Source organism: Taudactylus pleione, unplaced genomic scaffold (genome assembly GCF_031769625.1).
Source record: "Taudactylus pleione unplaced genomic scaffold, aTauple2 ptg000479l, whole genome shotgun sequence".
Taxonomy (NCBI): Eukaryota; Metazoa; Chordata; class Amphibia; order Anura; family Myobatrachidae; genus Taudactylus; species Taudactylus pleione.
In genome coordinates, this window is record NW_028284881.1 from 2,943,829 (window position 1) to 2,957,471 (window position 13,643).

At 42.6% G+C, this 13,643-nt stretch overlaps 1 protein-coding gene across 7 annotated transcripts in view; it reads left to right on the forward strand.

The window, feature by feature from the left end:
- Nucleotides 1-13,643, forward strand: part of B3GNT4 (UDP-GlcNAc:betaGal beta-1,3-N-acetylglucosaminyltransferase 4) — a 93,422-nt gene that overhangs the window by 45,360 nt on the left and 34,419 nt on the right. For 2 of the 7 annotated variants that reach the window (XM_088449079.1, XM_088449076.1), the window contains exons 2-3: nucleotides 4,104-4,224; nucleotides 4,301-4,459. The exons of 2 other annotated variants lie outside the window; for them this stretch is intronic. The gene's annotated coding sequence lies outside the window, so the exon portion shown is untranslated. Of the gene's footprint in view, nucleotides 1-4,103; nucleotides 4,225-4,272; nucleotides 4,460-13,643 lie in introns of those variants that run through there. 3 more of the 7 variants (XM_088449077.1, XM_088449078.1, XM_088449080.1) reach the window with 3 other exon arrangements.

A 13,643-nucleotide genomic window follows, 5' to 3' on the forward strand; every position in this document is an offset into this window, starting at 1 on the left:
CATGATGTTGTCGAGTTTTTGTTATTGTTAAGCCACATACACACTAGACGATAAATTGGACAATAACGATATCATTATCGTTCATCACGTTCAATATCATCCAGTGTGTATGCATGATATCGTTAACTATGCACGTACTTGCAGGGCAACCTGACGATATAGTCAGGCACTGCAAGTTCGGGGACGAGGGAGGGTGCAGTCACTGAACGATATCGTTAATTATATCGTTCAGTGTGTATGCTCAATGTTGGGAACGACATTGAGCCCGGCAGTGCAGGGGAAACACTTAATGAAATCGCTCATGGAGCATATTGTTAAGTGTGTATGAGCCTTTAGTGGGTAGCTGAGTAGAGGCACATCTGACTCATTTTGTTGCTAGGCCATTGCGCTGTTGATAATTATTTTAACAGATACTTGGGGGTCTATTCAGCAAGAGTGACGATGTTGCCCAGAATATTATCGGGCAACATCGTCACAAGTTTTTATCAATTATGATAAAATATTGCTGAATAGCAGCCGTAAATTGTGCAGAGACAGCGGTTGCGGTAACGCGCTGTCCCTGCAATGTTACAGAAGGCATTGTTTTCGGGATCCCGAAAGCAATACCTTCTGTTTGTTCTTCTGCGCATGCTCAGTCATGTGCTCAGGAATAGTCTCCGTCCCTGCTTGCGGTGACCACCGATGGGGTAAGTACATCTGCAGCCTGTCCAAATTGATTGACATGTGTACACAGGCTTTATATTAGTCTGTATAAATGTATATTTAAGTGCTTTTATATTTAACATTTACATATAAATGTTAAATATAATCACACATAAATATAAATGTATAGAGGCTAGTATAAAGTCTGTATACACATGGCAATCAATTTCGGCAGGTTTAACATGCTCTAGGTGGACTTGCCTGTCGGCGATCACCGGAAAGCAGGGATGGAGACTAGCTGGCCTGACTGCTCTGACTGTTCCCTGGATTGGACAATTACGCGTTGGGTCTCTATCGGCGTGGACACCTTTTGCCGCTGTGGGATGATTGCCGTTGTACAGCCCGTGGTATCCATCCGATGACTGCACGCTAGCTGGAGTGCTGTTTGGCTGGTCACTACATTACTAGCCATTTGTGAGATAGACCCTGTATACAGCGTGAGACCGGCTGTTATCTACATCTGCTGCTGGCGGGACTATTGAACCGGAGTCTGGTGTCCGCTATCACAGACAACCGAGAACCCCACTGATCTGTTATTTCACTGGGTGAGTCTGCAGCTCCCCAGTAAGACACATTTGGCAGCGCGAGTTCTCAAAAGCTCCCACCAGCCGCTGATCATTAACAGCCAGAGATCCAGTTTGGGGTTTGAAACTCACCTATTCTTCATCTGTGAGTATCTATAAACATTTACCCAAGTGGGCACAAGTCCAGAGACTTTTTACCATCATTACGGTGTTCCTTTACACCCAGAGGCGGATTGGGCCACCGGGAGATCGGGACAGTTCCCACTGGGCCGGTGCCTCGCTCTCACAATCAGGGCCGCAGAGAGGACGAGCCAACCCTGCAGTCTCTGTATTACCAGGCCGCAGCACCAGGCGCCTGCCGCAGTACATCACACACTTGTGCAGCGCGCCCGGCTGTCTCTTCCTTCCTGTTAGCAACAGTAACAACTTCAGTTGCCAGGTACTCGCTGCCACGCTGCGTTGTGTGACAGCAAGCGGGTTCCAGCCTCTGCTGCCCCCGGATCTCCCTTATCCATTCCTCCTTGCTTAGCCACTACCTCCTCCATCATGATGTCTCTGCTCATGCAGGGAGGAAGCATCCGTGAAACAGCAGCAGGCATCAGTCTCCAGGTGCCTGGAGGGAGCGATCTCCATCCTCCCCACACAGCCAGCAAGACCCTGCAACCGGCACCCAGCTGTTCCAGGCAGGCGGTGAATTGACATGCAAGAAGTTAAAGTTAGCTAAATTAGGTATAAATGCACAATACATTGGGGCCTCTCCTGCTGGTGTTATATGTGCATATATTGCTGCATTTAGGGAAAAGTGCTCCATATATATATATATATATATATATATATATATATATATATATATATATATACACACCAAGAGGGTTCCGCACTCACGGCTAAAAATGTCAATATCAGTGTGCTTCTACGGACATGTGAGTCCACATACAGAATAGATGGATGCACTCTCTGTGTAAAATTATTTGCACAATTTATTCATCTTCAAAACATCCAAGTAGTACAGAAGAATTCAATATTCATGGTCGACGTTTCGGTACATACTCTCATCAGCTGCTAAAGCAAACACACAGCTGCCGGCTCCGAACTCCGTGTGGTCAGCGCTACACACGCGATGCAGCTGTGTCACAGAGACACAGTCTGCACCGCGGCCCACATGGTACGCAGCTGAGGCGCCCTTCACTATGTGGCGCCTTACGCAGCTGCGTACCATGCGTAACGGGAGAACCGGCCCTGCTCGGGACACTTGCAGGGGTGCCTCAGGTTGGTGGAACAGCACCAAATCATTTTTTTTATTTTCAATGTAATGTAAATATGTAGACAAACGGAAGCACAAACCTGTCCACCACCACATAACTGAGCATAAGGATGATCGGTCAGCACAATTGACTTCACTTTACTACTTTACTACATTTATTTTTTGAATTCTCAATAACAAACTTTTGGCTTAGGGGTGCCATGAAAACAAAGCTGATGCACTAGGGCGCCTGGATGCAAAAAAGTTTGGGAATCACTGCTATAGGCTGTTTGGATTACAGCAATAATCTTGTTCCCATAAGTATCCATCCCTGCAGTGCAGCATGGTAAGTCCTGGTTTCAATTGCCATTTAAGGTCTCTGGGGTAAATTTACTAAAGTGAGAGTTTTTAGAAGTGAGTTTTAGAAGAGATGTTGCCCATAGCAACCAATCAGATTCTAGCTATTATCTTCTAGAAGGTGCTAGTTAAATGTTAAGTAGAATCTGGTTGCTATGGACAACATCACTTTTAAAACTCACTCCAATGTTTGTTGGGGTGCAATCAAACACTGCAAAAACATACTGGTAGGTTAACTGCTTTCGGACGAACCCTATAATAGGGAACCTATATTTATCAGCTTCTAGTGTAGCCAAAATTGCCAGTTTTAGTGTTTAAAGAACTTGTTTTTGAAGAGGAAATTCCTCCCCCCCCCCCCCCATAAAGAGACCCCTTTCTCTTTGTAAGGCTGCTTTCAGATATTTCCCGGGCTGGTTTTCCATCCCAATCCGCCGCCGTTTACACCTAGCAAATATGGAATGACAATCAAAGGCATATTTTGAGTAACCTGTACCCAGATTGATGCTAGGGACTTTTTGCTACTGTGTCTGATTTGAGTTTTGCTACTTATGAATACATTCAATCCTAACAGTGCTACTTTTGTATATTTGTAGAATTGACTGTTTTTATTATTATTTTGATTTCATATTATATATTTTTTCTTATTCAAATGTTTTTATTGTTATTTATTTCAACACTCCCGGGAGTTATTTACTTGTGGATTTAATTAAAATCCTATATTTAATAAATTGTTAGTATTTGAAGTCTGTTTATCTTGTATTTTTGAGTGACACTAAGCATTGTACATGTTTTCTGGTTACAGAGACTAGGCGGACTTACAAGATGCTTCAGGGACTTATGGGAAAATTTCCCTCTGTCCCTGCGGTTTTTAGGATTCTGAGATGACGTTATATAAAGTAAATATTTTTCGAGTGATTTAACACTTTTTGCTTTGCTGAATAGCAAAAAGCATTACAGCACTTTAGAGAGCAATGGCTGATCCCTACAGTGTGGTACTCTGCGAGCAGGGCATTATTGGAGAAGATAATTGCGTTCTCTTCGCCATTATCCCACTGCTGAATAGCGGATTTAAATAAGTTTCCTCATTTTTTATGTAAAAATCATTGCTGAATAGACCCCTAAATAATGTGTTAAATAATCGGATTGTAAAGTCAGTGGCCACTTTCAGAAATTCTACCCTTTTATTAATATAAAATGAATTGGGAGGTACATGAACATAATGTTGCAGGTTGCTCATTTTCATGGCATGGTACTACAGTCTTTTCTATCTTTTGTAGAGCTCTACAGCCCAAATATCTAACAAAGAAATGATTACCGTCTGAGCAGTTGAAAGACATTATCAAACGAGCAAGATAAAGACAGATTGTTTAAGCATAAAGGCTATGTGCCAAAAGCAGGGTGAGGCAAAATAAACCATGTTATACTGTGTGTGTTTGAGAAAAGTGGACACGTGGTGACTGATCTTTCCTTCAAGAACATGCAGCTCTGTGGATGTCTGACACCAATTACTTGGCTCATTGCTATCACTACAGAGAAGTATCCTCAAGAAGTAAAGGGGAGATGGTATTAACTGTGTGAATACAAACTATGCTATCTTAACATTACACAGTTGACGGAACAGATATCTTCATTGGTAAGTTATACCAAATTTAGTAAGTACAATATACTACTCCTGGCATGGGGAGAAGGATTCCGTAGAGGTAAAAAAAATGGTTCCAAAATCTGCCAATAGTCCCTCCTACCCCTGTTTGAAAGAAAATGAATCACAGAAGAGGAGACCAGGTGCAAGAAACTGAGCACCCGACACATCTTAAGGATGCGTCGGCTAACTCTCCAGGCTGCAATGTGCCATTGCAGGCTTCCTACAAGCCGGATTTACATGCCACTAAGGCAGCAATGATGCAGTCCTACTCAGTCTTGCGCCCTGGGCAGTGCAGGGTTCACACACCCATAGTTATGGCCCTGTCCTCGGTTCTGGATGAATGGTTAGAGCAGCGTTTTTCAACCACTGTGCTGTGGCACACCAGTGTTATCAAGTGTGCTGCGAGGTCAGCAAAGTCAAAGTTGACTTTACTTGTACTGGTGGCCCAGGCACTGCTGGGCTCTTGTGGGAGGCTCATGCACGCCTGCGACTTATGTAGACGCAGCGGTGTGACATAGGTCACGTACGCCACATTGCATGCCCGCCTGCACACAGCTTCGAACTCTGCACTGTATACTCAGTGCTTGAGTGTGACTGACCCATCCTAGCCGACGAGGAACAGGACAGGGATGACAGTGAGCCTTCTCCTCTGGTTATTTAATTTTTTTCTGTGGGGGCCAATGTGAATTTTTTTTATTATCTGTGGGGAGCAGTGTGTTTTGTTTTTTTTCCTCTGGAGAGCAATGTGTTTTTATCTGTGGGGAGCAATATTATTTTTTTATTTCTGTGTACGCCAGCCAATGTGATTATTTGTTTTTTTTCTGGGGGGGCCAATGTGTGTGTGTGTGTGTGTGTGTGTGTCTGTGTCTTTCTGTGCAGACCATTTTGTTTTATATTTTTTCTGTGGGGCCCAATGTCAGTTCTTTTTCCTGTGGGGGACCAATTTGTGAGTGTTTTTTCCCGTGGGGGCCATTGTGCCATTGTGTGTGTCTTTTTTTTCCCTTGGGGGATTGAAAGAAATTTTTAGAATGTTATGAAAATCACTGGGTTAGAGTCTGATGGCCCTGTCTGTGTGCAGTTTGTATGTTTTTTTCCTATTTTTTTATGGGCATCCGCCAGGTGCTACAGTTTTCTCCTACACCCTAAAGACCTACTGGTTGGTTAATTGGCTAGTATGGTAATAAATGTTAACTACATTTTAGGCATTTTTATGTAACATTATTGAAGTGGATATGTGCAAAAAAACTTGTGCAAGTAGTTCAATTGAACAATTGAAGAAATAACCCTTTTGTAGACTGTCACCACCCGATTCCATAATAAAACTATATACCCACTCATTGCTTTGGTTAAAAATAAAGGTAATAGTAATGAACTGTACCTGTTAATCAAATAATATAACATTTCCAGAGTTCAAAACATATTATTATTAAGAGCTGTTTGTGGCCGCCTCCATATTTAATATAGGCCAAGCCACTAAATTTGCCATTAACAGATAATTGTCCAATATGGCAGAGAGGATATGAGGCTTGAGGAGGTAAAGTAAATAACATATTTTAGATTGGAATCCAGCCTTTAATATATCTGCAACTTGCTATATAGCCAATGTCAGGAACTCTATATCTACATCTGACCTCTAGTATTATTGCACTGTTTTTTTTTTTTTTTTCTTATTAGGCCAAATAACTCATTAAGTGGTGGTAAGCTTTTTTTTTTTAGGTTAGGACTTTGGTCGAAATACTCCTTAAACCATTTCCTTATATTGATCTTTTATTAAAATCTGGATATTTCTGGGTATTTGTATACTCAAAATATGTTACATGGTGTTTTTCAGCTAAAATCTGATTTTATTACTCCTACTAGATTTATGTTACTTAATGCCATGGCAATGGATTGATCAGGACTGATGGAATATTCTGAATCTATGCTAAATTGTTCAATTTTGTCAAGAATCAGTTGCTGCCTTTGTTTGGTATTATGCACTACCTATGCGGAGGTCTTTCTCCAGGGATTGAAGTGTGAATCAGAAGATCAGTGGTTAAGATAAATAATTAGGGCACGTGCCCCACTTGACGTGGCAATTGGTTCCCCTTCCATCCTCATTATTTGCTAAGGTATGTAATCGGGAAACCGGCGGACCTAATCCCGACAGCCTGCTTAATCCCGGCGAGGGTAACGATACTGGATCAGAACCTCTATACACACCTTCCTATACCTTCTAATGTCCTGCCTATACCTTCTAATGTCCTGGCTATACCTTCTAAGGATGACGCTAGTTTGCGTACGCAGTCATACCATAAATAAAGACTTCGACGTGGAATCTGTGGTTCCAAAGCACAAGTGATATTCAGGTAAAAGTTCAGACAGTTACACGCAATTGATCAAGACACAATTTAGGCGCAAAAGGAAATTATACAGACCGCAAGTACAGTATACATACGCAGGCGCTTCCGGACCCAGAGATAGGCATCAGCAAGAGACCCCTCGTCATTCAGCACGAAGACTCAGAACCAGCGTTCGTACACTCATATTTATACCCCCCCAGAATAAACAAGACAATAGGGAAGTCTGTTGCTGATATCATTGGTTCTCAGGGGTGAAGCATCTATTACAGCACATTTAACAGGCTGGTTCAAACAGACTCTCCCTGCCTCTAACAGCTGGGGGTCTTCCTCTTCACGCCTCCTGCAGCATCCTAACAATTATTCCTAAAATATACATTTTGTTGCTTGTAGGCTCTGCGATCCATAACTCGGGAATGCGTGATGCGATCTCCCCACCGATAACACCGGAATACTGTAAAAAGGATACGCATCAGTGCAACTCCAAACATGACTTGTTTAGCATGTATAATACCTTAGTTATCAAATATCTTTATTTCTCAGCATTTAAACTAACTGAACCAACTTAAATCATATACTTTAGAGCTTATTGAACCTTATGTGTGAATATGTAATGTGTGGGTATTCAGGGTTTGAAATAAGGACACTAGTTAACTTGGGGCAGATGCGTGCGCATAAAGCTAATAAAACAGCGGTTTCATACAAAGTCCTATGCATTCGCTAATATGCAACTAGTTAACAGCGCAATTGTGTGTATTAGTGTGTGTATGAGAAATGGTGAAAGATGCAAACGCCTGGTGCTATTAGTATTATCGCCACATGTACTAAAATGTGAGTTTGTCTAAAATGGCGCTTAGGCGGCCATTCGCAAAATGGCGTCTTGCGATCTCATTTTCAAGATGGCGTCTTGCGGCCAGTGGCAAGATGGCGTCACCTGCGATTAAATTTTAACCTGAACTTGTCTTAGCCAATTATTCAGCTTCAACAGTCCACCCTTTGATAGCAAACAACATGCTATCACAATCTGTTATTAGAATTTTATTTAGGCTTACATTTACATATTATTTGGTGTTATTATGGGATGGCACAAGGTGGTTCTTTATCCATCAATAATGTGTCTCTGGGTGGGGACATAAAACTACTATTATACGCACACCGCGGATCTTGGGAGATCATGTGAAAGGTGTGGGAATGCACCAGTCTTATAATAGCAGTCTTGAAGGGGAATTTGAGACTTTACATCATCTGAGGTGTTCTATGAATAACATTTCAATAATACATTCTATGCATGTCTAAATATAATACATCAAACGATTGTATTTGCTAGTTCAGGGTTGTAATGCAGTTCTATATTTACCTCAGTATACATATTGTCATTACTGACCACCATCATAGTTTCATTCTTTCGTTTCACTCTGTTTCTACATTTTCCACACTTCAACACAATTGGAACACACCGGACGCATATGCCAATTATTATGATGACAATCAGTATAAGGATTAAGAATTTGCCTATGCTGGCGATCACTTCCTGGACCCATTCCCCTAGACTTGAGAACCATTTTACTGGGTTCAGCCATGACACCCATCCTTCTATCTTTTCCCCTACTTCAGCCACTGAAGCGTTATGGTTTTTGCGAAATTCCCACTTTAGCTGCAGAATCTCATCCATCTTCCGGTCTATCACCTCCTTAGGGTCGCTGGTATCATTGGTGCAACATTTTACTCCAAATTGGGTGGCTAATGTTACGCAATACCCTCCAGTAACAGCAGTTAAATAATTCAACACTAGGCTGTGTTGCACCAGTTCTTTCTTGTACGCTTGAAATTCTCTCCCTGTATACCTGAATGTGTCATCGTACATCTCGGAGATATCTATTAATTTAGCAAGTTCCTGGATATATCTAAAATTTAATGTACCCCGAGCGATCCTGGTGGGGTCCAATGCGACCAGAACTTGAAAGCCAGTTGTCTCACTGATTAACTGTGTGGCTTTATGTATATCACCAGGTACCATATTTCTTATGCCTCTGTGTTCATATTGTGTGTGAAGATATGGTGATGGTGTGTTTTTATGTATACCCAGCATTTCAACATGTGTGAGGGTCATAACTTCTGGGACTATTCTTCCCAGGTAACACAAACCTTCGGAACTCAGGGAGAGCCATTTATACGCTTTTCTTCCACAGATGAAATATACATTATCAGGGAGAACATAAGGAATGGTATGCATCATTATCATTAAGCACATTTCCCTTGCAAACAATCCTATTTCTGGTTCTTCCATCTGGTACATGCAAGTTTCTGGCTGTATTATTTTAGCACAATAACCATTTGGCACCTTACCAATAATTTCTTTGGTGGAACTCAATGTATACCGATACCTAAAATGTTTCCCACCAGACTTAATGGAGCACAGTAGGTCATAGTTTATGGACTCATTATCAGCTCTTTGCGAGAAGGTCATCGTCTGATTATTCCCCATCACTTCCCAACTCCCGGGTTTATTGGGGTTGGTTATGTTTAAACACAAAAGTGATCTATCTACTTGGAATTGATAGAGTTTGAAATGAGGTGGTTTGGATGAGAGGAATTTTCGATCCAATGTTTTCCCTTTTTGTAATTCTAAAATTTCCGCGATATTCAGCGGAAATGGCACCAACCCTACGTTATGCTGTCCCTTGGGCACATGTGAACACACCCAGCAATCAGTTTGATTTAACACTTTGCCTACCATGCTATGATAATCCTCTAGAGGATACCCACCCCAGTACGGATTATATTTAGGTTGGCACCGTTGGATACAGTTCTCATCAACTAGGGACCCACAAACCTCACAAATACAGGAATCTTCAGACGATAACCCTCCACACCTTCCCTGAGTATCTGGAATGACAGCTCTTTTAACAATAACAGTACTAAGATTGGAAAGGCACTCCCCTGATTGGCATTGCACTCCTCCTGATTCCACTCCATCAGCACTGCCATCAGCTCCCGTTTCCTCAATCGGTCCCCCATCACAGACACTGGATATCCCCGGACTGACCAGGATGGTGAATACTCTAAAAGAGAATATGAAAATGAACACAGCAGGCCCGTCCATTTTCATAACAAGACCTGCAAATTTCTCTCAGTTCAGGTATCTTACTACGACCTTTTCAATCCTCCCGGAACAAGCTCGCGAGCGACAGATCCACGCTATCAGCTTTGTCTCCGACTTGTTTCTGCACCGGTTGATTGACCTTTTTGCAGTTAGTGGAATGGATCCAGGTATCTCTCTCTGCCACCTTCAAAGATGTAGTACTCGTCAGCAGCACCTGGTACGGACCTTCCCACCGATCAGTCAAACAACCTGAACGCAAGAAATTTCTGATCATTACATATTCTCCTGGTTCAACATCATGACAGTTCGTTTCAGGCATATCATTAGATAACAATTTCTGCTTACTCATTGATATAAGATACTTCACAGTTACCTCGTTGTTACCCTTTAGATCTTCCTGTGGACTTCTAATCAAATGAGGTTGTCTACCGAACAACATTTCAAATGGGGACAGATTCAGAGGAGGTCTAGGAGTGGTCCTTATGCTATGTAGGACCAAAGGTAAAGCTTCTGGCCATCCTAGTCCAGTCTCTGCCATGATTTTACTTAGCTTATTTTTAATAGTCCCGTTCATCCTCTCTACCTTGGCACTGGCTTGCGGTCGGAAGGGGGTGTGAAGTCGGCTATTAATACCCATCAGCTTACACATATTTTGAAAAACATCACCTGTGAAATGGGTTCCCCTGTCACTCTCGATGATTTTAGGGATACCGTACCTGCATACAAATTCCTGAACTATTTTCTTAGCAGTAAACGCAGCAGTATTAGTGGCCGCTGGGTAAGCCTCAACCCAGTTAGAAAATACGTCTGTGCACACTAATACATACTTAAGGTTCCTGCAGGGTGGTAATTGGATGAAATCAATTTGTATCACCTGGAAAGGTCCATCAGTCGGTGGAATGTGGGACGGTTTGGTAGGGATCGCTTTCCCTATGTTCTTTCTCAAGCAGGTCAGACAGGACATTGCTATCTTCTCTGCTTGTGAAGAAAAACCTGGTGCGCACCAGTATGCCCTCACCAACTTGCACATACCCTGTTTGCCCAGATGAGTCAGACCGTGTGCTGCTTCAGCCAGGCTGGGGTAATATGCCTTGGGGGCTACTGGCTTACCTTGTCCGTCCCTCCAGAGCCCGGAGGACTCTTGCCCACATCCCTTGGACTTCCAAATGGATTTTTCCTGAATTGAACACAAATTTTGCATCTCAATTAATTTCAGCATATCAATAGCTTGAAATGACATAATTGTTTCAGTTGGAGGAAACATTTTTAACCCTGCTGCCCATTTTGCAGCTTCATCAGCTCTGTTGTTGCCCAGTGACATCGGGTCATCCTCACATGTGTGGGCTTTGCATTTAATTACTGCCACTGCTTTGGGCAGTTGGATTGCTTCTAGAAGATGTTTTATGTGTTGGGAATGTGCAACTGGTGTGCCTGCTGCTGTCATAAAATTTCTCAGACACCATAGAGCCCCAAAATCGTGCACCACCCCGAACGCGTACCTCGAGTCAGTGTAAATGTTAGCAGATTTGCCTGCTGCCAGTTCACATGCTCTAGTCAGTGCTACTAACTCTGCCACCTGGGCTGAGTGAGGAGGACCGAGAGGTTTAGCTTCTATGATGTCTGTGTCATTTACGACAGCATAACCTGTACATAATTCACCTGTGTCTGTTTGTCTATGACAACTCCCATCCGTATAAAAAGTTACATCCACATTCTCTAAAGGTGTCATGTATGTCAGGTCTAGCAGTAAAGGTCTGATTCAGATGTGTCATACAATCGTGCGTATCATTGTCTGCCGAACTCACCTCCCGCCAGCAACTCCTCTCCTTCCACCCTTTGTACATCATGTTGTACATATGGTAGGTATGTTGCTGGATTCAGCGTACTGCAAAGTTTAACAGTAATATTTGCTGGAGCGATTAGAGCTAGTTCCCATTTGGTGAACCTAGCCGAGGAGACGTGTCTGGTTTGAGCTGAGTTCAACAGAGCAGATACAGCATGGGGAGTGTAGACAATCATATGGTGGCCCAATACTATGTCCTCACTTTTATTCACCAATAAAGCGGTAGCTGCTACACTTCTTAAACAGGTGGGGAGTGATCTTGCTACCGTGTCCAATTGGGCACTGTAGTATGCTACGGGCCTACTGGCATCACCATGTTTTTGTGTAAGGACACCTGCAGCAAAACCATCGGCTTCTGTACAATACAAATCAAAAGGTTTTTCATAATCAGGTATTCCCAATGCAGGAGCTCTTGTCAGACTATCCTTAAGATTAAGGAAAGCCTGTTCTGATTCCTCTGTGTGTATGACATGATCGGGTTTTGAGGAAGAGACTAATTCCTGTAAAGGTAAGGCCAAAATAGAAAAACCTGGTATCCACATTCTACAGTATCCACACATTTCCAAGAAGGTACGAATTTGCTGTTGATTCTGCGGCAGTGTCATGTTTTGTATGGCCCGGATTCTATCTGTTGTAAGGTGTCGTAACCCCTGGGTTAGGCAGTGTCCCAAATATTTTACTCTGGATTGGCATGGCTGTAGTTTGTCCTTAGCCACCTTGTGTCCTGTTTGTGAGAGATGAAGTAACAAAAGTTTAGTATCATTCAAACATGACATAAATGAGTCAGAACACAGCAATAAATCGTCCACATATTGAATTAGAACAGATCCATTGGCAGGTTGAAAAGATCGTGCAATGCCTGGGAGAAGATACTGGGGCTGTCTATAAAACCTTGGGGTAATCGTGTCCATGTGTATTGTAAACCTCTGTATGTAAATGCGAATAGATACTGACAGTCAGGATGGAGAGGCACAGAGAAGAAAGCAGAACAGAGGTCAATGACATTGAAATGGGTTGCATTTGGTGGGATCTGCATCAGAATGACAGCTGGATTTGGCACTACAGGGAATTGGCTCTCTACTACCTTATTAACACCTCTAAGGTCTTGTACCAGCCTATAACCCCTCCCACCACTCTTCACTGGAAAGATGGGACTGTTGGCTACACTAGCTGTACGAACTAAAATTCCCTGTTGCAATAATCGCTCAATTATTGGAAAAACCCCTAGTTCTACCTCCTGCTTTAGTGGGTACTGGGGAATTTTGGAGCTTGCCTTCCGCTTTTTAAATTTACCTTTACAGGGCTTACGTTTGCCATTAATCCAGTGTCCTGTCCATCTTTAGTCCAAAGGGAATCTGGAATTAGGGACAACATTTCATCTACCTGTGATGGAGTTTCCTTTAAAACTGTACATTATCCTTTGAGGAGTGTCTAACATATCTCACACCTCGTATTCCATTTTCTGTGGGATATCTAGAAATACACCATCAGGGGTGCAATATATAACACATCCCATCTTACATAACAAGTCTCTGCCCAGTAGGTTAGTAGGAGCCGCAGCAGCCAGGAGAAAAGAATGCCTGGTATGCAACGGCCCAATAGTAACCTCTATGGACTTTGTTAAAGGATAATGTTCCACTTTACCTGTTACACCCATAGTTGGTACTGTCTCGTTGGTCACCTGCAAATTAACGGGAGATTTTATCACCAACCTGGTCGCCCCTGTGTCTACAAGAAAAGGATATTCAGTACCAGCTACATCAACCATCATGACCGGTTCTTCCCTAGTACTTCCCGTTAACCTGACCATCTGTAGACTACAGGTATGACCTGACCCCTAGCGTTGGCTACCATTCTCCAATAAAGCATTTACGGCTACAATTGGAGGTA